This window comes from Dendrobates tinctorius, unplaced genomic scaffold, assembly GCF_039654945.1.
Source record: "Dendrobates tinctorius isolate UK_male_01 unplaced genomic scaffold, ASM3965494v1 ptg000071l, whole genome shotgun sequence".
Classification (NCBI taxonomy): domain Eukaryota; kingdom Metazoa; phylum Chordata; class Amphibia; order Anura; family Dendrobatidae; genus Dendrobates; species Dendrobates tinctorius.
Window position 1 is genome coordinate 8,776,238 of NW_027361739.1, and position 25,285 is coordinate 8,801,522.

General features: G+C 43.7%; 1 long non-coding RNA gene across 1 annotated transcript; it reads left to right on the forward strand.

Annotated features, from left to right (window-relative positions):
- The first annotated feature begins 8,570 nt into the window (after positions 1-8,570).
- On the forward strand, positions 8,571-17,909 carry LOC141096115 (uncharacterized). The gene is made up of 3 exons (XR_012233586.1): positions 8,571-8,623; positions 15,869-15,948; positions 17,866-17,909. It is a non-coding gene; the product is annotated as an uncharacterized lncRNA (long non-coding RNA).
- Positions 17,910-25,285: the final 7,376 nt, after the last annotated feature.

Below are 25,285 nucleotides of genomic sequence, written 5' to 3' on the forward strand. Positions count from 1 at the left end.
TGTAGTCTGGGCTGTCAAATCCTTCACTGGGACTGCCACTACAAATTGATTGAACTGAAAGATGATGGTTAAGATGTAGCTATGCCCTGTCCTGCTGGCCGGGCTCTAGCTCCAGATGATCAGTGGCTTCCATTTCTTATGGACGTCGACTCACAATTACATGCAGTGGTGGTTTATCATCAGCTTTCACAGTTTTCCTACTTACAAACATGTGACATTCCGGCGCACATTTCAAAATGTGCCCTCTCATGCCAATCAAATAGAATCACCTACGGCCTGTGGCTTCTGTCTTTTGCACTCCAAAGTTACGTGACAGATCATGATAGCCAGTGAGCACCATGTTTACATCGCTCCCTGTGATAAAAATTGGATTGAGATGAGTAACAGTGATGGAATCAACGGAAGTGCGATACAGTAAGAGTTTATTCACAAAAAAATGTTTTCACAGTCTCAACACACAAATTAATTGAGGGGCAGCATCGCCTATGAGAATTGTGACGGAAGTTTTTCCCGTGAATAATAATTCCTAGATTTCTGCAATCAATAGCCTTTATGTCACTAATTGTATGCATCTCATTTCCTATTGCGGAGAGGTTGGACTGTATTACTGAGACAGAAATATATATGCAGATTTAAAAATAACACCAAAAGTATATAGTTGTGTACGCCTCAAATGCATTTCCTTTTTTCCACTTTTTAGATTGCTGTGTAATCCATACTGAGAACACGGAGATTTTACATGTTTAAACTATGCTATATATACCTGCTATCCAGTGATAAAGTACCCTTTCTCAACTTTGTACTATCTGGTCAAATCCATACTGGGCCTGAGAGCATCTGAGTCTGCCTCCTGATCTTTAGACATATATTTTTAATGTGTAAACTAGGCTACATATATACGTGTTATCCAGTGAAACTGTACCCTTTATCAACTTTCTACAATGTTGCTGAATGCATACTGGGCCTGAGAACGGCTGCCGAGCTGTTAAGCAAGCTACAGCACCTGTGGTTTGGAAACATAATTTTTTCAGGAATGACGGTTAGGCCTAACTCCGGAATTGCGGTTGACCTGCACTTACTGGGAAATCATCGTTCGCGGGGAATAATCTGAATCCCAGATCCCCATAACTAATGGAGTTCAGCAGGTTATCTGCACCTGTAAGCGACAAAAGCTGGTCCTTTCAGTGTAGCGTGCATGCAGCCCCGGACATGTACTGGAATGCTAGACCTGTTATTGCTCGATCTCACGTGCCACAGCCTCGCGTATCCCTCTAGTAAGCTTGATGCGTACAGCGGGGCCATGCCGGAGTCTCGGTCGTTAACGGAATAAAGCTGAGAAATCGCTAGCACAACTGCAAACGGACATACCACACCACACACAGAATCGACAAAGCTTGCAATCTGTCCATCTTTTCTGTAGCTTGTATGGTAATGGTTTCCCGGGTGCAGTCCAATTAAGCCACAGGCTCCACTTCTGGTAGTGCCCTTTTGGACATTCCTTTAAGGTTCAGCTTTGCAATCATACTGCCCCCGGAAACCAAAAACTTTGCCTTCAGGGACGCTGTTTGGAGGTTCGTGGGAATAACGCCGCCCGATCAGCAGTCGGCATATGGGTCGCCCTCCCAGGGCTGTGGGGTACTTGGTACCGAGCCGGTGTCAGTGGGATGTTTCACAGCAGCGGTGACCCGGACGGTGGCCCTGGGCGCCCATGTAAATAGTGTGGTATAATGGTAAAGAGTTTATATAGATAGTTTGACGCCACCTGTGGTGTTCGGCAACATAGATGTTAGGCTGACGTTGCATGCAGATCCTCTGGGACTGATGGTGTTGTGCAGCAAAGATGGTGAAGCTCCCCACAGGTGGAGCTGGAGTCCCAAGGAAGTGTAGATGTAGTGATGGGGGAAAGGCACAGGCGGTGAAGGTGCTGGTACCCAGATGTAGCGGTGCTGGAATAACTGTAGGACACCAGAGCGTGCAGTACCAAAGCTTTACTCACAGTCTGCAGGTTACACAGATGCCTGCCTCCGTGCTGTATCCTCCGGGTCAGGACCTCTGCCAACCTCCGGGACCAGAATGGAAAGCTCCCTTCCAACACTCCGCCAACATGTACCTTCCTGAATGTCTCCTTTCTAGCGCTTGTGGGGGAAGCACTCACAGGACCGTGGTTCACTGAAACGCCTCCTGTCTAACAGATGTTCCTCAGACTTTACTTGTATGGCAGACAGCTGTAGCCTTTTCCTTCTGCCTCGCACACGTTGATGCTGGGGCCTCCGAGCCTTAGTTGGGTACAGAGCATTTATAGCTGCTACTTCCCCCGGTTTCTGCTGCAGGAACGTCAGTGTCCCTACAAACTCGGAGACCGGAATCCGGACCATGCGCTCCAGCTAGGAGTGAGCCTTAACTCTGCTCATCCTCCAGCTCCCCTTCTCACGTCCACACACTTCCCCTTCCCTGCACAGAGTGCCCTAACTTATCTCCTCCCGACCACAGAGAGCAGCTCCTCAGCAGTCAGGTTCAGAGGTCTCCCTGCTGGCCTGGAGTGGGAAATGTGTTGTGTGTTGGTTTCACTGCTAGAGAGATCCTTCGTTGCTCCCAAGCTTGACAACACACTCCCTAGGAGGAAGGCAATGCCACAGTGGCGATCGTACTCTTGGGGACGCCATAAGTGCACTGAGGCCCAGCCACTGCTGGATGATGCTGCTGGTATATTGACCCAGACCACTACATTCCCCTCGCACTCTACACAGCCAGAATCTGACCCAGAGGAAACTCAGGTTCCCCTTCCCGCATACTATACCACCTTACATGGTAACAAAGAGGAAGGTGCAGATGAAAGTGCAGGTTCCTTGAGCAGGTGGGGGGGCATACTCATGGGCGATGGCACTGGCACAGGGCACCGCATAGTACGCAAAAGTGTCTCTGCCGGTGGGAGGGCCTAAACAGCCAAGTGCAGTGAGATGGAAGATGGGGACGACAAGGAGTTCAGATTAGTGCAGGGATTCCCTAGCAAGGTGACTTATGTAATTGTTTTCAATGTTGGGACAGCAATTTTTGGGGAGCACTATACTCTGGTGATGATATATGGGGCCCACCATACACTGGAGCATTCCAAAGGTGGACATCAGACACTGGAGCAGCATTTACAGGGCCCATTATACACTAGAGCAGTAGAAATGGGGCCCATTATATATGGAGCATTATTTGGGCCCATAAGACAGTGGAGCTTCATCCATTGCGACCAACATATACTGTAGCATTATGTGGAGCTCATCATATACGGTTTGAAACATTATATGGGAATAATGATTCCGTATGGAGAAATATATGGGCCTCATTCCTCTGTATAGCGCACTAAGCGCTGGCCATAATACTGTATGGAGTTATATACTGTCCGTTTTTGGAGGTATTGGAGAATTTAATATGGTTATCAGTCATGAGATGTAGGAAGTGAAGTATTTTTCATTGTACTATACTGCTATTTCTCTGCCGTATCGGAGCATCATGAGTTGAGGTATGTGTTAAAGGGGCGCTCTTTGTCCCTGGACCCACGAAAACCTGGAGCCAGCCCTCCCCCCCCACAACTGTAGCCAAATAACCCCCATTTTTCAGTGCGTAACTAGTATTATGTAGTTAATTAAGGTTGACAAGCTTCAGTAACAAGAATTTATGCTTTTGGCATTCAAATGGGCACTGTTGGTGTGTTTCCTGTCCTCCTCTCACTGCCGACTTTAATTCTCCATTGACTTACATTGGGTTTCGTGTTTCGGGACAACCCCGACTTTTCCCTATTGTCGGCCGATTTTGCTCGACCCGACTTTTGGAAAAGTCGGGTTTCATGAAACGAAACTCGACCCTAAAAAGCCAAAAGTCGCTCACCACTAGTCATCACCACATACACATGATATACATCACCCCAGGCGTTCCAGTTATAGAAACGTGAAAGCAAAATCGGCCTGTACCAATCAATCACAAGTATCTTCAAATCGAATCTGTCACCTGATTTCACAATGACAATTGCGTACATTATTAAATAGGCCACTTAGACCTGAGGAGTCTTGTGTACTTTCTTTGAAACCCTACATTAGAAATGGCTGAATAATCCTGATTAAAGATGTGTGAATTGATTCAAAGAAAATTCAATTCATTCAAATCTAATAAAATGGCGTCCTTCCAAACGCCATTCTGCTATATTCCTTTTAGAGTCAAGAAGGGGTTAATAAATAGAAAAATAGAATACTTAAAAGGGCATTTCTATCTCCAAGATCCTGTCCCAATATGTATTTGGTTTTATAATAATATTAGCAAACACATACGATTAGAAATGTAGTATACAGTAGTTCTTCTGATTGACTATGTTGTTTTCACTCTTTCCCCATGTGCAGAGCATTGCAGTTGCTTCGGTATCTATGGGTATGACCACTCATATAGTGACAGTGAGTTAGTTGTTAGTGGTTATAACCATGGATACCTAAGCTACTGCAATGTCCTTCACATGGGAAAAGCTACATAGCTAATCAGAAGAACTGTACTACATTTCTAATTGTCAGTATTTGGTAATATTATTTTTAATTATTATTAATACACCTACTACATATTGGGATAGGATTTTGCAGATGGGAATACCCCTGTCGCTCATCTGTCTCCTCAAGGAAGCTCCTTGCTTGGCGCTCCGCTTTATCTATAGTCATGAAATCTTGTGGAGGTCTAGCCAGTGCCAAAAAATAAAGGTTGAAAAGAAACAAACAAAGCGAGTACAATTTCCCTGAAGGAATTTCTGAAAATCTGTCAAATATAACTTTTAAATTATTTCTTCTATGCTGTAAATTTACATTTCATCATAGTCACTCTTTTCTAATCCAGATATTAACATGATAAATGTATGAGTCCAGCTATAGAAAAACAAATAGCTCATGACTCAAAGTATATGCAATCTCAGCTCACCTAGCCTGATTGACAGCTGCAGCTTTTACTGAGCAGAGTGAGATCACAGCAGCAGGAAGGAGGGACACGGAGGAGCAAAGATTAGGATTAAACTGATATTCTTGATTTTTTTAAAGTTTACAGTATACCATCAGTTCTAAGAGATCTATTTAAATAATCCCTCCTCCCATCAAAAGTGTTATCCTCTTAGCATATTGCAGTCATTATATAGCACTGTGTACTTACAATTGCTCATATTACCTTTTTACTAAGCTAATTCTTCTCTTTTCCATTACGTCTATGACATATGATTAAAAACTGACCAGCTGAATCCTTCTAAGCTCCATATAGAAACAGGAGGACAGTTTTTCCTGCATGAGTCACTGCAAAAGTACCTGGTAGTGGGGAGGTGGTCGCAGCTGGGTCAGGAGTTAAAGAGAGGAATTATAAATGCAGGGACAAGAGACTTTCTGTTTCTACATAGAGCAGAGAAAAGAGAAGAATTTAATGGGTAGAAAGGTAAAATAAGAAATTGTAAGTACGCAGCGCTATATAATATGATGACTGCAATATGTTAAGAGGATACAAATTTTGATGGCAGGAGGGCTTCTTTAATAATGTAGGCAGGTTGAATAGTGAAATCTAGTAACCAATCAGCTTTTAAGAAAATGATTAGGAAAGTAATGGCTTTGAAACAGACGCTTTACGTTTCTTTTTTTTATTAAGATCATTCTTACTAAACAAAAGCATTTTACATACAGTTTTCCTTTTTCAAACAGGAAAACCTCAAAAAGAGGAAAAAATCCTCCAAAAAATTCAGATACAAACCAGACAGGCCTAAATGCATCTGCACTAATGCAAGGTGCAGCGGACCCAAGTAAAATGGCAGCTGCACAGGTGCATAAATACCAAATGAAACAGCCAGCCTACAATCAGGGATTGGCCGTGTGGTACACCAGCGCAGAAGAATCCGCATGTGGCAGTGTTCACACAGGGAATGCAGGGCTTCTGGCTCACAACCTCTTAGTAACACCATATAGGGGGGCTGCCCAGTGCCAACTACAATGCATCCCGTGTGAACAGAGGCCACAAGTTTGCAGAACCATTTGAGCCCAACTGCACCCTGAAAGAAATATAAAATGTGCACATAAAACATATCAATATATGTAAGGTATTGGTTGATATTAAGGCCTTAATACGGAAGCTGGCCAACATTGACACATGCAGATTATTTCTTCTGCACTGGTGTACCACACGGCCAATCCCTGATTGTAGGCTGGCTGTTTCAGTTAGTATTTCTGCACCTTTGTAGCTGCCATTTTACTTGGGTCCGCTGCACCTTGTATTAGTGCAGATTAGGGATTGGCGAATCCTGAAATACTCGGAATCGCTAGACTCTAACGAGTCCGACTCGGAAACTCGCTACTCGTTGCGAGTCTAGCGAGTCCAATGTTAATGAATGGGGATGCGAGTATTGCAGCGATTCCTGTGCTGCCATTTTTTTTGTTCCGCTTACTTCCCGCATGTGGCTGTGCTGTGGCTGTGCCCACCATGCGGAAAGTAAGCAGAACAATTGCGGATGGTACAGACGGTCCGGAGGAGAGGAGACTGTCCTCCGGGCTTTGGGCACCATATCCCTGTAAAAAATAGAATTTAAAAATAAAAAATATTGTTATTCTTACCCTCCGACGTCCCGCGCAGTCTTCCCGCCTCTCCACGCATCCGTTCCCAGTAGTCCTTTGTGAAAATGCCCGCAATGGCGTCCGTTCTCGCGGGATCGCGAAGTCTCGCGGTCATTCGCGCGACGTCATCGCAAATTACCGCGAGACATCGCGATCCCGCGAGAACGGACGCCATCGCGGGCATTTTCGCAAAGGATTACTGGGAACGGATGCGTGGAGAGGCGGGAAGGCTGCGCGGGACGTCGGAGGGTAAGAATAACAATATTTTTTATTTTTTTTACATTTTATCTTTTACTACTGATGCTGCATAGGCAGCCTCAGTAGTAACAAGTTGGTCACACTCGTCAAACACTATGTTTGACGAGTGTGACCAACCTGTCAATCAGTTCTCCAAGCGATGCTACAGATCGCTTGGAAAACGCTAGCATTTTGCAAGCTAATTATGCTTGCAAAATGCTAGTTTTTCCGCGGGAAAATCGCGGGAATTTAAAATGCGATTTTCCCGCGGAATGGAATTCCGGAATTCTCGCTGTAATTTCCGCGAGAGTTCCGGTACGTGTGCACTTAGCCTTATTTGCATTGGACTCATTACTGTGCGAGTAATCGCTTAGAAACTCGCAGAGTACCGACTCCTGCGAGTCCCCTACTACTCGCAGAGTAACGAGTCCTAACGAGTAGATTCGCCCATCCCTAGTGCAGATGCATTTAGGCCTGTCTGGTTTGTATCTGAAGTTTTTGGAGGATTTCTTCCTCTTTTTGAGGTTTTCATGTTACAGTAGTACTGGCAAGTGTAAGGAACTTTGACGCAGTTTTCCAGCTTCCATATTAAGGCCTTAATATCAACCAATACCTTACATATATTGATATGTTTTTTGTGCACTTTTTATATTTCTTTCAGGGTGCAGTTGGGCCCAAATGGTTCAGAAAACTTGTGGCCTCTGTTCACACGGGATGCATTCTAGTTGGCACTGGGCAGCCCCCCTATATGGTGTTACTAAGAGGTTGTGAGCCAGAAGCCCCGCATTCCCTGTGTGAACACTGCCACATGCGGATTCTTCTGCACTGGTGTACCACACGGCCAATCCCTGACTGTAGGCTGGCTGTTTCATTTGGTATTTATGCACCTGTGCAGCTGCCATTTTACTTGGCTCCGCTGCACCTTGTATTAGTGCAGATGCATTTAGGCCTGTCTGGTTTGTATCTTTTTCAAACAGGAAGAGGAAACAATAATATAACATATTAACATAATTACAGATTAATTCAAGGAAATCATAGTTTTTGTATTGTGGCAGGGCTGAGGGTCGTGTAATCGATGGGAGATATGTGTCTCATAAATGGCTTGTCTCCATAATGTAAGGCATAACAAATATTGCTGTATTATTATTGTTTGAAGGACCTGTGGTTAGGTCACAGTCATGTGACCAGTCAGTTGCTGGGTTCGTGGGTGTGGCTACACCCTTATAATATGGCCTGCTCTTGAACCAGGCAGCTGTATGTGAGGGGGTATACACCTCCTGTGTGCGCTGAGGCTCGCGGACTGAGCCTGAAGGAAAGGACATATAATGTTATTTTGTCTCCTGAACTGATGGCTGTTTATTTTGGTGACGTGCTGTTTGGTTTATGACGTAATAAACCGCATGAACTTTAAGGGAACCTGCCTCCTGACTGTCTCCCGTCGCACCTAAGCGAGTAGAATCCCTACAATTAGTGGAGAATGCGGGCAGAGTTCCCAGCAGAGGCTTGAGACCGTTGCTGCATGTCCTGGGTAAAGTTTTCAGCGAGGCAGCAAGCTCTACCTGGAATAATGGAGGACCTGCTGAAACACCTGGTCCAGGCCCAGAGAGAAACAGGAGGCCAACAGTCTGTACTTACAGCAGCCCTAGCTGATCCAGCAGGAGCAACGACAGCAGAGCCAGCAGGAGCAACGGCAGCTGATGCAGCTTCTGGCACCCGCCATCCAGGAGGGCAGGACGAGCGCCCCAACCCCAGGTCCGGCTGATGCCACCCACGTCACAAAGGCGGTAAGACACATATTGCAAATAATGACCCATGAGGATGATGTGGAGGCCTTCCTGATGGTGTTTCAGAGGGTGTCTGAGAGGGAAAAACTTCAGCCTGAGCGGTGGGCAGAGGTACTGGCCCCATACCTAACGGGCGAGCCCCAGAAGGTGTACTTTGACCTGACTGTACAAGACGCCAGAGAGTATCCCAAATTAAAAGCGGAAATTCTCGCACGCTTGGGGGTAATAATGACTACCAGGGCACAGCGAGTTCATCGCTGAGCCTATCACTGGGATAAACCCCTGTGCTCCCAAATGTTTGACCTGTTACACCTAGTCCAGAAATGGCTGCAGCCAGAGTCGGCTTCCCCTGCATAGATGGTAGAGCGAGTCGTGATGGATCGGTTTGTGCATTCTCTGCCGAGACCTCTACAGACTTGGGTTGCCCAGGGTGATCCCTAGAATGCCTATGAACTGGTAGGACTGGTCGAGAGATACCAGGGGATGGAAGGCTCCTTTGGGAAGCAGCCCATTCTGTATTGGGGGTCCCAACAAGGGGTGGAGTCCCAAAAAGGGGTGGGTCGTTCAAGGTCAAAAGGGGCGGGGGAGGCAGTGCCCAAGGTCCCCAGAGTGAGGCAGTTGAAATCCGGGAGACCGAGTTCTCGTGCTAATCCCGACGGTGGAGAGTAAGTTCTTGGCCAAGTGGCAAGGGCCATATGAGGTGGTGGAGAAGCTGGGAGACGTAAACTACAAGATCCACCAACCCCGAAGACGGAAGCCATACCAGGTTTACCATGTCAACCTCATCAAGCCGTGGCAAGATAGAGAGCCAGCGGTAACTCCGTGCTTGCTGGGCAGCCTAGAAGGGAAGGTTGGAGCGGTTACCATAGCGGAGACTCTATCAAAGGCCCAGAAACAGCAGTGCCGGGAGTTAAATAAAGAAAAACAGGGACCTGTTCTCAGAGTTTCCAGGGTGCACGAAGGTGATGGAGCATGAAGTTCTGACCGAGCCACATGTGCGGGTAAACATGAAACCGTATCGTATTCCTGAGGCCCGGCGAGAGGTAATCTCCAAGGAGGTGCAGCATATGTTGAAACTCGGGGTCATTGAGGAATCCAAGAGCGGCTGGTCGAGCCCGATTGTTCTGGTCCCAAAATCTGATGGTGAATGGAGGTTCTGCAACGATTACCGGAAGCTGTATGAGGTCTCCAAGTTCGACACTTATTTCATGCCACGCGTTGATGAGCTCATCGAGAGACTTGGACCTGCCAGGTACATAACCACTTTTGATCTGACAAAGGGATACTGGCAGATCCCCATGGCACAGGAAGCCAAGGAGAAGACGGCATTCTCCACACCAGACGGGTGCTTCCAGTATGTCCGGATGCCGTTTGGCCTGCAGGGAGCTCCAGCAACCTTCCAGAGGGCTATGGATAGAATCCTTGCACCTCATAAACTATACGCTGCCGCCTACCGGGATAATATCGTCATCTTTACACCGGACTGTGAGTCTCACCTGGAAAAGGTCCAAGCAGTGTTTGACGCTCTAAGGGAGGCGGGGTTTACAATATACCCGAAAAAGTGTGCCTTGGGTAAGGAGGAAGCCAAGTACCTCGGATATGTAGTCGTGTGTGGCGAGATCAAACCCCAAATCAATAAAGTGGAGGCAATTCAAACCAGGGGAAGAGTCTTGAGGAGATCATTTGCATATTCCCAGTGCCTTCTGGGATAAGTGAAGAGTCTCCGCGAGCTCAACGATCACTGGGTTTTGGCCGTTGCAGCTGAAAAGAGGAAATCGGAAAACCAGGGGAAGAGTCTTGAGGAGATCATTTGCATATTCCCAGTGCCTTCTGGGATAAGTGAAGAGTCTCCGCGAGCTCAACGATCACTGGGTTTTGGCCGTTGCAGCTGAAAAAAGGAAATCGGAAAACCAGGGGAAGAGTCTTGAGGAGATCATTTGCATATTCCCAGTGCCTTCTGGGATAAGTGAAGAGTCTCCGCGAGCTCAACGATCACTGGGTTTTGGCCGTTGCAGCTGAAAAGAGGAAATCGGAATTGGCTCATCTTTCATCGTTTCTAAGAAATCTCAAGATGGAAGAGGCCAGGAGCCATTTGGTGAGCTGCATTTCTTGCTACATGTTCACAGATTTACCAGTGGAAAAGCCAAACTTCACATGCCACAAATGCAAGCTTGTGTCCCTGTTGGAGGAAAAGTTGCAAAATCTCAAAGAGAGGTTAGCTACATTGAAGATCATTAAGGAAGGTGAAGAGTTCTTAGACAGAGCAGAATTATCTCTTCATGTTACAGAAAGAGAAGAAATTCGAAGTGCACCTGAAGAAACAGAGGAATGGAGACATGTGACCCAGAGAAGCAGGAGGATCAGGAGGCAGTCAGCACCCATACTGCTCAGAAACCAGTACCAGGCTCTCACGCAGGAAAACGATGAAGAAATACATCAGGATAAGACTTTGCCAACAAACAGCAACCTTGTACGCCTTCAGAGTCCTCCCGGATGGAGAAAGAAAAATGTTGTGAAGAAGAAACGGAGAGTGGTGGTCATGGGGGATTCCCTGTTGAGAGGAACAGAGGCCGCTATCTGCAGACCGGATATAACTTCAAGAGAAATGTGCTGTCTTCCAGGTGCAAAAATTAAAGATGTGTCTGACAGGATATCAGGACTCTTCAGACCTACAGATGACTACCCATTCCTGCTACTACACGTGGGGACAAATGACACCGCAAGAAACGACCTGGAAACCATCTGCAGAGACTTTGAAGACTTAGGCAAGAAAGTGAAAGAACTGGGAGCGCAGGTGGTCTTCTCTTCCATCCTCCCAGTGGATGGCCATGGAACAAGGAGGTGGAATAAGATTCTGCAGGTGAACAACTGGCTACGTCGATGGTGCCGTCAGCAACGATTTGGATTTCTGGATCACGGAGTGAATTACCTATACGATGGACTACTTGCTAGAGATGGGGTGCACCTTACGAAGACGGGAAAGTATGTATTTGGAAGTCGCCTTGCTACACTTGTAAGGAGAGCTTTAAACTAGAGCAACATGGGAAGGGAAGCAAAAGACCAGAAAAAGCCATACACCTGACAAATGCTATTGAGAACTCTGCTATTAGAAGTGGAAAGGAAGAACAAAGACGAAAGAATCTAATTAATAAAAATATTGGAGAAAGAGAAACCAATCACAAACTAAAATGTTTCTATACTAATGCACAAAGCATGGGCACCAAACAAGGGGAATTGGAACTACTAACACAGGAAAAGAAATATGATGTCATTGGAATCACTGAAACTTGGTGGGACAATACACATGATTGGAATACAAGACTAGAAGGATACAACTTATTTACAAGAAACAGACTTGAAAAACGAGGAGGGGGTGTCGCATTGTATGTTAGAAATGCGTATAACTGCACAGAGATTGAATCTTCAGAGACTGGGAGTTCTGTGGAAACTGTTTGGGTAAGAATACAAGGACAGAACAATGGAAAGGACACCATTGTAGGCATTTACTACAGGCCGCCTGTGCAAGCTGAAGATATGGATGAACTCTTTATGCATCAAATGGCCAAGTTCTCCAAGAAATATGACATAGTTGTCATGGGAGATTTCAACTATCCAGACATTTGTTGGGAAACTCTCTCAGGCAAAACTAACAGGTCAAGGAAATTCTTATCCTCTCTTGCTGACAACTTTATCTTCCAAAAGGTAAGGGAGAAAACAAGGGGAACTGCTACCTTGGATCTAATCCTTATAAACAGGGAGGAAATGGTTGAGGAGGTAAAAGTGGCTGGGACCCTAGGAGGTAGCGACCATGCTATTTTAGAATTTTGGATAACTAGAGGCGGAAGACCTGTGAAGACTCAGACGTCAAGGTTAGATTTCAGAAAGGCAGATTTTAAGGGATTCAGAAAGAGAATTGGAGGGATCCAATGGCTGGATATCCTAAAAGACAAAAATGTCCAGGAGGGATGGGAAATCTTGGAAAATGAAATTCTCAAAGCACAGTTGTTAACAATTCCGAAAAGAGGGAAGAATAGGAAGCATTTAAGGAAACCAGGATGGATGAACACAGAACTTAAGCACATGCTAAAAAGGAAGAAAAAAATGTTTATAAAATGGAAAGAGGGAGGCATATCTAAAGAAGAATATAATGCTGTCTGCAGAACCTGCAGGGCACAAATCAGATTATCTAAAGCTGAAAATGAATTGAGGCTTGCAAGAGATGTCAAAAGCAATAATAAAGGATTTTGGGGATATGTCAAAAGTAAAAGAAAAGTCAAAGATGCTATAGGATTTTTACAGGATGAAAATGATGAAATGGTAAGACAGGATGTTGAGAAGGCTGAACTTTTAAATTCCTATTTTGCATCTGTTTTCTCTCAGAAAGGAAATGTAACATCAACTTTTATTCACTGTCCTATTAAGGGAATAGAAGAATCCAGGATATCTATAAACAGAAAGATTGTGAGGAAACACTTAGCTAACCTAAATGAATTCAAGTCTCCAGGTCCAGATGAATTACACCCCAGAGTACTGAAGGAGATAGCAGAAGAAATTTTTGAACCCCTCTCCATAATCTTTGAAAATTCTTGGAGAACAGGAGAAGTGCCAGAAGACTGGAGAAGAGCAAATGTTGTTCCTATCTTCAAAAAGGGGAAGAAGGTGGACCCAGGCAACTATAGGCCGGTGAGTCTGACTTCTATACCAGGAAAGATCTTTGAACAAATTATTAAACAACATTTATGTCAATACCTGGATAAGAATGAAGTGATTAAACAGAGTCAGCATGGGTTTGTAACTAATAAGTCATGTCAGACTAACTTAATTTCCTTCTATGACGGTATCACTGATTGGGTGGATCAAGGAAATGCTGTAGATATAGTATATCTTGACTTCAGCAAAGCATTTGACAAAGTCTCTCATACAATCCTTATTGAAAAAATGACTAAGTATGGAATGGACAAGGCAACTGTTAGGTGGATTCATAACTGGCTTAGTGATCGGACCCAAAGAGTGGTCGTAAATGGCTGCACATCCAGTTGGAAGAATGTCTCAAGTGGGGTACCACTGGGCTCTGTCCTGGGCCCTGTATTGTTCAACATCTTTATCAACGATTTAGATGAAGGAATTGAGGGTAAACTGATTAAATTTGCTGATGACACAAAGCTAGGAGGGATAGCTAATACTAGAGAAGAGAGAGAGAGGATTCAAAAAGATATAAATAAACTGGAGAAGTGGGCAGCAACAAACAGAATGGTTTTTAACAGGGAAAAATGCAAAGTACTACATCTGGGCAATAAAAATGAAAAAAGCATATATAGAATGGGAGGAATAGGGCTAAGTGACAGCACATGTGAAAAAGACTTGGGTATACTAATAGATCACAGACTGAATATGAGTCAACAGTGTGATGCAGCAGCAAAAAAGGCAAATGCAATTCTAGGATGTATTAACAGAAGCATACAGTCTAGATCACGTGAAGTCATTATTTCCCTCTACTCCTCTTTGGTCAGACCTCATCTGGAATATTGTGTCCAGTTTTGGGCACCACATTTTAAAAAAGACATCAACAAACTGGAGCAAGTTCAGAAAAGAGCGACCAGAATGGTGACCGGTCTGCAAACCCTGTCTTATGAGGAAAGGTTGCAGGATTTGGGAATGTTTAGTTTGCAAAAGAGAAGACTGAGAGGAGACTTAATAGCGGTCTACAAATATCTAAAGGGCTGTCACATTGTAGAAGGATCAACTTTATTCTCATTTGCACAAGGAAAGACTAGAAGCAATGGGATGAAACTGAATGGGAGGAGACACAGATTAGATATTAGAAAAAACTTTTTGACAGTTAGAGTGATCAATGAGTGGAACAGGCTGCCGCGAGAAGTGGTGAGTTCTCCTTCAATGGAAGTCTTCAAACAGAGGCTGGACAGACATCTGACTGGGATGATTTAGCGAATCCTGCTTTGAGCAGGGGGTTGGACCAGATGGCCCAGGAGGTCCCTTCCAACTCTACGATTCTATGATTCTATGATTCTATGATTCTATGGCCGAGACCTCTGTCAAAAAAGCAAGTTAAAGCCTTCCTGGGGATTGTGGGATATTACAGGAGGTTCATCCCAAACTTCACCACAATGGCTGCACCTCTAACTGATCTGCTTAAGGGGACAAAGTCAGTGATGGTCAGCTGGTCCGAAGAAGCAGAGTTAGCCTTCCAAGAAATGAAGGGAACTCTTTGTAAGCAACCCGTTTTGGTGGCCCCAGACTTTAAATGTGAATTTATCCTCCAGACAAATGACTCAGATGTCGGGGTAGGAGCAGTCCTTTCCCAAGAGATACGTGTGGAGGAGCATCCTGTTCTTTACTTGAGTAGGAAGTTGACATCTTGTGAGAGAAATTACTCAGTTGTAGAGAAGGAGTGTTTGGCCATAAAATGGGCAGTGGATACTTACGGTAATACCTGGTGGGACGGAAGTTTAGATTAATATCCGACCATGCCCCACTCAGGTGGATGAGGGAAACATAGGGTTAGAATGCTAGGGTCACCTGCTGGTTCTTAGCTCTACAAGACCTCAGCTTCCATGTAGAGCATAGGGCCGGGAAGCTACATAGGAATGCTGATGCCCTCTCCAGAATCCCTTGCCTGGTAGGTGAAAGTGCCACGGCTTTAGGCAGAGGGGGGAGGTATGTGGCAGGGCTGAGGGTCGTGTAATCGATGGGAGATATGTGTCTCATAAATGGCTTGTCTCCATAATGTAAGGCATAACAAATATTGCTGTATTATTATTGTTTGAAGGACCTGTGGTGAGGTCACAGTCATGTGACCAGTCAGCTGCTGGGCTCGTGGGTGTGGCTACACCCTTATAATGTGGCCTGCTCCTGAACCAGGCAGCTGTATGTGAGGGGTTATACACCTCCTGTGTGCGCTGAGGCTCGCGGACTGTGCCTGAAGGAAAGGACAGATGATGTTATTTTGTCTCCTGAACTGATGGCTGTTTATTTTGGTGACGTGCTGTTTGGTTTATGACGTAATAAACCGCATGAACTTTAAGAGAACCTGCCGCCTGACTGTCTCCCGTCACACCTAAGCGAGTAGAATCCCTACAGTATATATAGATATCAATTAATCAAAAACAATAATTAAGCAACAGGAATTGATATTAACTAGCCTTTGAGTAGACGCATTCTCCATCCATCTAATGCATAACGTTTCTTATTCGGCTTTTTAATTATGATTATTCTCTCTTCATACAGAATACCAACGTATGCATTCTTCTGGTTTCCTGTGAGCAGTGCATTGTGGAAACTCAGCTGGTAAAGTGAATTATCAGCAGGTTTGTGCTATGTAATCTGAGGGTAACATGAGATTGGGGATGAGACCCTGATTTCAGCGATGTGTCACTTATTAGGCAGCAGCAGCATCTAACGGTAAAATGTTATCCAACCAAGGGGTATTCTTATAAGGTACTCAGTGTGACAGCAGGATCAGTGTTTTGGGCTTATGGTCCCTAGCATAAAGGAATGCAGATTTGGTACTAAGGCCGGGGTCACACTAGCGATTAAATCGGACGAATGCAATACAATAAAAAATTGCATTGCATTCGTCCCAATGTTATTCTATGGGGCAGCTCACATCATGCTGCGATTGTCACCGATTTTCGGATCGGATTCGACAATGCAAGTCTATGGGGGCGAGAAAAAATTGGATTGCAAACGGACACGATGTGTGAGTTGCGGTAAAATCGCACCAAAAGCCGGCAATTTTTTTTTCAAATACAGTAAAATCACAGTGACCGGTTAAATAAAGAAACAAATTAATAGATCTAGACACACAAATATATATATATATTTTATACATGTCATAGAGACACATTTATATATATATTTCTAAATCATACAGTTCACCATTGCAGAATAGCCGCTGAAACAATTGCCGGCTTTTGTATAATCTTTCTCCTGCCCGACATGAAATGACACATGGTTTACATATAGTTAACCATTTCATTTCATGTTTTTTTGTTATGTCTATCACTACTAATTATATGAGGGTTTGTGGGTAAAATTTTGGAGCTGTAGGGGTTCATTTAAGGGGTTAATTCGTTGTATTAAATTGCTGGGACTCCGGCTGACGTCCATAGTGCCCTTGGTACAATGGCAATCAATGGCCTCCTCATTATAACAGGCCCACTGAACGGGCCTATTAAAGGGAACCTTTCCACCTCCAGATATGACTATTAGGCAGGAGTCAGACCCAACGTATAAAAATACTGACCTTGTTTTATGCCACTGTGGATATCAATTAATTCTTACAGGTATGTAATGTAGAGGTTAAAGGGAATCTGTCACCCCTTTTTAGTGATATCATGTAAAGATATCACCCATCTGTGCTTCCCAGAAGGATTCTATTAGGATTTTTTATTCCCCCCGACTCTGCACCTTTGATGCATAAATACCTTTGTTATCTTGGTGGAGATGTATGCAAATCGCCACGGTCTGGTCCTATGGGCGTGGCTTAGTTGCCTTCCCCCCCTCGGCTTGCTGAACGTAATCTTCATCTGTGAATGTCACAGATAACGTTGTTTTCCATGCTTGCGCATTGAAAAGGCCTCCGGCGCCTGCGCAGTATGCTTTGCCCAACTGTGGGCGAAGCATATAATCGGTACTGCGCATGCGCCGGTATTTTTTAGGGCTGTCTATGCCCCGGAAGTGTGTCCTGCATGTGAAGACTTCCGGGGCATAGACCGTGCTGAAAAATACCGGCGCATGCGCAGTAGCGATTGTATGCTTCGCCCAAAGTTGGGCAAAGCATACTGCGCAGGCGCCGGAGGCCTTTACAATGCGCAAGCGCGAAAAACAACGTTATCTGTGATATTCACAGATGAAGATTACATTCAGCAAGCTGAGGAGGGGGGGAAGAAGGTGCCTAAGCCACGCCCATCGGAGCGGACCGCGGCGATTTGCATACATCTTCACCAAGATAACAAAGGTATTTATGCATCAAAGGTGCGGGGTCAGGGGGAATAAAAAATCCTAATAGAATCCTTATGGGAGGTACAATTGGGTGATATCTTTACATGATATCACTAAAAAGGGGTGACAGATTCCCTTTATGTAATAGTCTATGAAAGTCATGACAATGTGCAGTGTTGCTACCTTTCTATATATCACATACTGATAATAAATACAGAAATACACGAGATACAGGCTGATGATGTTCAATAATTAATCATTTTATTTTTTTCTCCTATCAGTATGTTTTGAGTTGTGGGAGGAAACCGGAGTACCCGGAGAAAACCCACACAGACACGGGGAGAACATACAAACTCTGTGCAGATGGTGACCCAGACTTACACCCAGAACCACCATGCTGCTCGCCAACAGCGCTAATCACTGCGCCACCGTGCCGTCCTGTAGTATGATGGTCCTGCATCTCCAAGCAGCATGCCAGCCAGATGAGGTATGGGGCAGCAATAGAGAATGCAGGAGATTATGGTCTCTGATATGTAAGAGAGTAGATGGAAGAACTCGGGGGTGGGATCCCAACAGACCACATCTGTTTCATTAGACCACACCCAGGTCCACGCCTCCCTGACCCAGTAGTCAGGTATTGGGGGAGGGGACTACGTTGTATTTCCATTGTTGTTATTGCTGCGGCTTGTAATGCTCTTCCACCTCTTGCTCATGTAGGAGAAGTCACGGAACAGCCGCTGGTCCTCCGGGGTTATAGGTGGTTTCCGAGCTTCAGTGCCAGACATCACTTGGCGCAATTCAAATTGTTCGCTGGTTTCCAAACATGGGATCTATAATAGACAAATCAGTCTGGTTAATTCATTATGTATTTTATTATATCTGTCACCTTTACAGATTGTGGATGAGCCGTGGTAACCATGTGCAGATTACCGCTAATCTCCATGATGCATTGTTACCTGCAGCTTGAGAACAAATCAACTACTGGTGCTGCCTGGCAATCTGATATCCACATCTGTTACAACTGCACCATAAAGCTGTGTTGACACATTGCAAACACATCGGGTGCTTTTGATGCTGTATCATACTTTTGTTGTGGTTTTTCCCTAAAAATGGCAAGAGATTATGGCTCTTTTGCAAAAAAAAAGCACAGTGTGAACGCAGCCTAACGGATCCAAGTTATTCACTAAGTGGCCTTCTGAAGAATCGGGGACAATAATTACACATTTGAGCAATATGTAAAATCCTGTCCATCCTGTCCCATACTGTAATTCCACCCATTTACCAGCAGGGGAGGATAAAAACATTCTGGCCTACACTAGGTAGGATTGTTACTCATTATTTGAGTATTTCTTACACATATTATCACATTACACAGACGAGGAGCTGACATTATAATAAAATAACGCTGTGTACTTACAGGTCTCATTGTAAATGGTGGACATGACCTTCCCGCCTCTAATTCCTCCCAGTTTATGGGCCAGAAGAATGGATGTCCTTTTAGATTTCTGCAAAGATCCTGCCTCTTCTTTGGTGATTTACACAAGAGCTGCAAATATATAAAAAACATTATTATATCACAAGTAATAATATAAAAAGTCTCAGAAAAAAACAGCAGTTACAGAATTGTTTTCCCATTTTCTTATAGAAATATGAATTTATTAAAACAACCATTGCAAGAAACAAATACGATAGGACAGGATAGGATAATAGAGGACAGGATAGGATAGGACAGTACAGAATAGGACAGGATAGGATAGGACAGTACAGGATAGGATAGTACAGAATAGGACAGGATAGGATAGGACAATACAGGATAGGATAGGACAGTACAGGATAGGTCAGTACAGGATAGGACAGTACAGCATAGGATAGTACAGAATAGGACAGGATAGGATAGGACAATACAGGATAGGACAGTACAGGATAGGACAAGATAGGACAGAACAGAATGGGACAATATAGGATAGGACAGTACAGGATAGGACAAGATAGGACAGTACAGAATGGGACAGGATAGGATAGGATAGTACACGATAGGATAGTACAGAATAGGACAGGATAGGATAGGACAATACAGGATTGGATAGGACAGTACAGGATAGGACAGGATAGGATAGGACAGTACAGGATAGGACAGTACAGGATAGGACAGTGCAGAATAGGACAATACAGGATAGGACAATACAGGATAGGACAGTACAGGATAGGACAATACAGGATAGGACAGTACAGGATAGGACAGTACGGGATAGGACAGTGTGCAGGCTAGGAAAGTACAGGATAGGACAGTACAGGATAGGATAGGACAGTACAGGATAGGATAGGATAGGATAGGACAATACAGGATAGGACAGTACAGGATAGGACAGTACAGGATAGGATACAATAGGACAGTACAGGATAGGATAATACAGGATAATCTAGTACAGGATAGGCCATCAGATCTCGATCAGTCAGGGGCCGATACACAATAATCCTGATGATTAGCTGTGTGAAGAGGTTTTGGTGAGCTCCACAGTCTCTTTATTGTATATATTGGCCTGTCGATAAGAACACTGTACATATAGGAGAGGCTGTCCTGGGGCTCCAGCATTGTCCCACTTCCTTCTATTGGATAAAGCTGAAATACCCAACACAGTGGTGATGAAATGTATGGTGTATTATCAAAACTCATGACTGGGCTATCCTTCCTATGTCTCCAGGTATAAGTGTCTATTTACTCACTCTCGCTATGACATCCTTGATCTGAGAATCTATGGTGTATGGATAGTTAGGTTTATCATGTGCCACTGAACGGGCAATCCTTCGAAAACAAGGACCATCGTAAAACGGGTGAGATCCTGTGGCCATTTGGAAGATTATGACTCCAAAAGCGAACAGGTCGACCGTGTAATTAAAGGGCTTTCGATGGATCATCTGTGGAAACATAAGATTAGGAGAGTAAGTTAGTACATTGTGCATCCTGGGAGAGAGAAAACAACTGTGGTCTATGTTTACTGGTAGTGTTTTTCCATACCTAAGCCCACATTCTTATTACATGTCGGCCAAAAGATCATTTGGTTGATAGCTACCTCTGCCATTAACAGGAACTCACGGTTCGGCCAAGACTCCAATGTTCTCTATTAGGCCGGAGTCACACTTGCCGTATGAAAAATCGGACCGATTCTGTCGACTGAGAATCGCACGAATGTTCTCCGTATGGTGATCCGTGAGGAATCCATTTGCAGTGCGATGATGCAATTTCCTCGCATCTAAGTATCCGTGTGACATCCGTATGGCTACATTTCTCACTGATTTCCCCATTGCATTAAATGGGCTGAAATGAGGAAAATGTGTGCGTATTTCTCGCAGGCTACACTAATGGTCCTGGCTACACTGATGGTCAGTGTGGGGTCCGATTTTTTCTCGCACCCGTAAACTTGCACTGGCGAGACTCGGCTGGTATTCGCATACAATCGCAGCATGCTGTGATTTGTTTCGCACGCTGAATACGCCCGAGAAAAAAAGCGGTGATGGGAGCTGCCCTATAGATTAACAGTGGTCCGAGTGCTATGCGATATTTTCTTGCATAGCACTCGTCGATATTCAACTTTAGTGTCACCCCGGCCTTAGAGAAACTCTGCCAAACTCTGAAGAATAAAGGATTGATCATTGGAAATCCAATGTGCTAGATCCTTCTCCTCCCGTCTGTAGCGTCGAGGGGCCCCAGTACACAGTAGACGGTTGGCTGATCCCTCTAATGTTGGCTGGTTCGCCTGAATTTAGTCTAATATGTATGGGGACCCTTACACCATCCATCTATTAGATAGCGTTAGTAAATGTGGGCCACTGTGGTGATAGATCTGTGATTCCACAAGCTCCACATTAAGTGAGAATTGCAGGTGGATAATAAAATATGAGATATTAGTAGTCACCTCAGGAGCCATATAGCCAGGAGTGCCGTAAAAGCCTTTGATCTTCTGAGAGCCAAATACATTCATTGCAGCAAGGCCGAAATCAGCAATCTTAGTGTGTCCATCACCGTCCAGAAGAATGTTGTCTGGTTTTAAATCCCTTAAAAAAAAGAAAGAAAAATAGTTCTATGAATCAGACATAGATCAGCTGTAGTGCTTGGGTTACTGTGGGGTCTTCACAGGACCACTCATTAAACACGGGGCAGATTCACTAATCCTATCTTGTGTAGACATAAACCAGGCTGTCTGAAAACGCGCCAAATTCATCACAGAGGCTGTGTGACAAATTAGGAGCATCTTCAGAGACTTTTGTCTGATGTTACACCACTATTGTTTTCATTACTTAGAGCCAATAATTTTCACAAAAATCTGGTTACAGTTGAGTTGCACATTGTGACATTGTAGGCCACATGGATTCCTGTCAACCTATTCCCATTTCCATAAAAGCCTTGTCCCCTGTTCAAGTGAGCCCCAAAAAGTGTATACAACACTTCATAAATGGGGTGCACGTCATGTTCACCAGATTTTTGGCACAAATAACACCACAATTTTGGCACATTTAACTATTTCCCATAGTAAATCTTTCCCTATGTATAAAAAAATAAATGACTTATTACCGGTGAATAATCCCCCGACTGTGGAGAAACTCTATTCCACTCAAGATTTCTGCTGCAAGGAACCTAATAAGAACGAAAAAAATCCTATCAGCATTAATTGTTCTACTGAACCACTAATAACAATGAGGAGAGACAGTGGCCACAGATATCACAGAGCGAAGGAAAACAAGAGAAGGAAGCGCAGAAAACAGTGCACACACGGTTCAAATCTAATATATAAAGCTCAATGTGGGTGTGTATGTATGTATGTGTGTATGTCCGGGATTGGCATCCGCACCATCACAGCTACAGCCACAAAATTTGGCACAGCCATACGTCTGGACCCCGAGAGCGTCATAGGCTATGTTGTGAGGCAAAATTTTTACCCCACGCGTTCCAATTCACCAAACACTTTTTCCCCTATCTACATATTGGGGGAAAAAGTGTATGTATGTATGTGTGTATGTCCGGGATTGGCATCTGCACCGTCGTAGCTACAGCCAGAAAATTTTGCAAACTCACACATCTGGACCCCGAGAGCGTCATAGGCTATGTTGTGAGGCGAAATTTTAACCCCACGCATTCCAATTCACCAAACAATTTTGCACCCTATCTACATAATGGGGAAAAAGTGTATGTATGTATCGGCAGAAAACACCATGTGCACTACTGTAGTGGTGCCAAGTTAGGTTCCCAAACCTTATATGATAAAATGAAAACCTGGCACTCAACTTAATGCTTGGTGAGGCAGTTTATTGTACTACCAGAAAACGTTTCGGTCAATATAGACCTTCATCAGTTACTACAGTGTGAAAAAAATAAATAAATAAACAAAAATAAACAAAGTATGTACAACAATCACATAAAATGCAATTCGGTCATGGATATATACAATATTATACAAGAAATACTATAACAGAGACCAAAAAATATATCTTGGGTGCTCAGGTAGAGGAAGTGGTCATGACCAGGCAGTGTTCAAACACGTCAAGGAGATATGTTTAGTAAAAAACACCGTGTGCACTACTGTAGTGGTGCCCAGTTAGGTTCCCAAACCATATATGATAAAATGATAACCTGGCACTCAACTTAATGCTTGGTGAGGCATGGTGTCAAGGCCATAGACCCGCCCTTCCTCCACTTAAGCTCAGCTTGCTTCTGTCTCCACTGACAAGTGGTGTTTACCCACGTCCAGGAGGACCAAGCTGCACTGATACTTTCAACTATTAAGGTAACTACCTCGCCATTTATAGCGACACTCACAACTTTGATATACAGCATACTTTACCGCTGTCTTATGTCATCCTACATGACGTTTACCTTACAGATTATCCTACGTTACAGCAGCATTCTGACCATTTGATTACTGGTATGTACCATTCTGTAACACCACCTAATTGACCTTATGGATACACTTTAACAGCGCCAATCACTTCTTTTTAGGCGATATCAGTGAATAACATAAAAAGCAACCTCCTTCAATCTACTTTCAAACATACTAGCACGGTATGTCTTATCCTTTTCTCCTTCAATCTGAGCACCCAAGATATATTTTTTGGTCTCTGTTGTAGTATTTCTTGTATAATATTGTATATATTCACGACCGAATTGCATTTTATGTGATTGTTGTACATACTTTATTTATTTTTGTTTATTTATTTATTTTTTTCACACTAGTAACTGATGAAGGTCTATATTGACCGAAACGTTTTCTGGTTCTACAATAAACTGCCTCACTATGTATGTATTGGCATCTGCACCGTCGCAGCTACAGCCACAAAATTTTGCACAGTCACACGTCTGGACCCCGAGTGCGTTATAGGCATAGCATTTTCTGGATTGTCACAATGGTAAGACTCAGGCTATGTGCACACGTATGCAGAAAATTTCTGCATAAAAACAGGACTCCTTCCCAGAAAATGCGCGTTTTTTTCCCCCGCGCGTTTTTACCGCGATTTTTGAGAGTTTTTGCCTCGATTTTTGTGTGTTTTTGACGCGATTTTTTCCACGCGTCCCCAACCACATAGAAAATAGCCAGAAATGTGGAATTTTTGGCGAAATTAATGAGCATGCTGCCTTTTTTACCGCAAAGAATTTTTTTCGTTGAAATAAAACGCATCAATATGCACAAAAAGTGCAAAATGCATTAAAATGAATGGGATTCTTCTTTTAAGCGTTTTTTAAGTCAATTTTTTGGTAAATCCACAAAAGAAAGTGGAAAAAAAACGCTGTGTGTGATCACAGCCTGAGGGTTTACATGTAGTTGGCCTACAAAACGTTAAGACCAACATCAGAAAAACGGATCGACAGGGAGAACTTTTAAGACAGGCATCGAGATGGATTTTTAAGCTTAATTCAGTTAGATTGAATGGTCTGAATGAAGAGCTGTGCTTTACTGGGTTTCTTATGGACCAAGTCCTAGTCAGAGTTTCTGTGGCTGGAGACACGCGACCAGCATGTATATGTAGACGGATGCACACGTTTTTGTGTGTATGTGTATATTTCTACATGTGTGTAAGGGGTTGGGTATATGCGACTGATATTGTATATTGTTGCATAGGAATGATATTTAAGCGGTGGGCCAAAAAATCCATGAGATGTTCTATTGGCTATATTATACATGGGAGTATTGGACTTTGTCCTGCTAGATTGAGCTCTTATTTCTATGGAAAGGGTTCTTCTGCTGGAATTTATACTAAGCCAAAAATAAAACGTTGGTCGTATAGATATTTAAATTCTAGGCGGAGATTCTTGTTTAGGTGGGCCTTTTATTATGTTTCGTGGCTAACTATAGGAATATAGATAGATAGGAACATTCTTTATATACTGTGAGTGTAAAACCTAAGAAGTCTCTATATAGTATAAGTTCAAAGGGATACTATTCTATACTGATATATTGATAGTTTGGTAGTATTTAAATGCTGCCAAAAGATTTTTTCCACGAAGCTTATTAAGGCCGTATATACAAATAGGCTGTTATCATTTTGTTATAGAGAATTGTATTATTGTTTAGTGATAACATATAATAAGTGTTACATCTATATGTGATGGCCTAAAAATGGGATGTAATAGCCTCAAACTAGTACTTCGCTATGTAGCCTTTCTTGATATAGCCATAGGCTGTATGTATGAATGTCCTCTTTCTTTAGGGA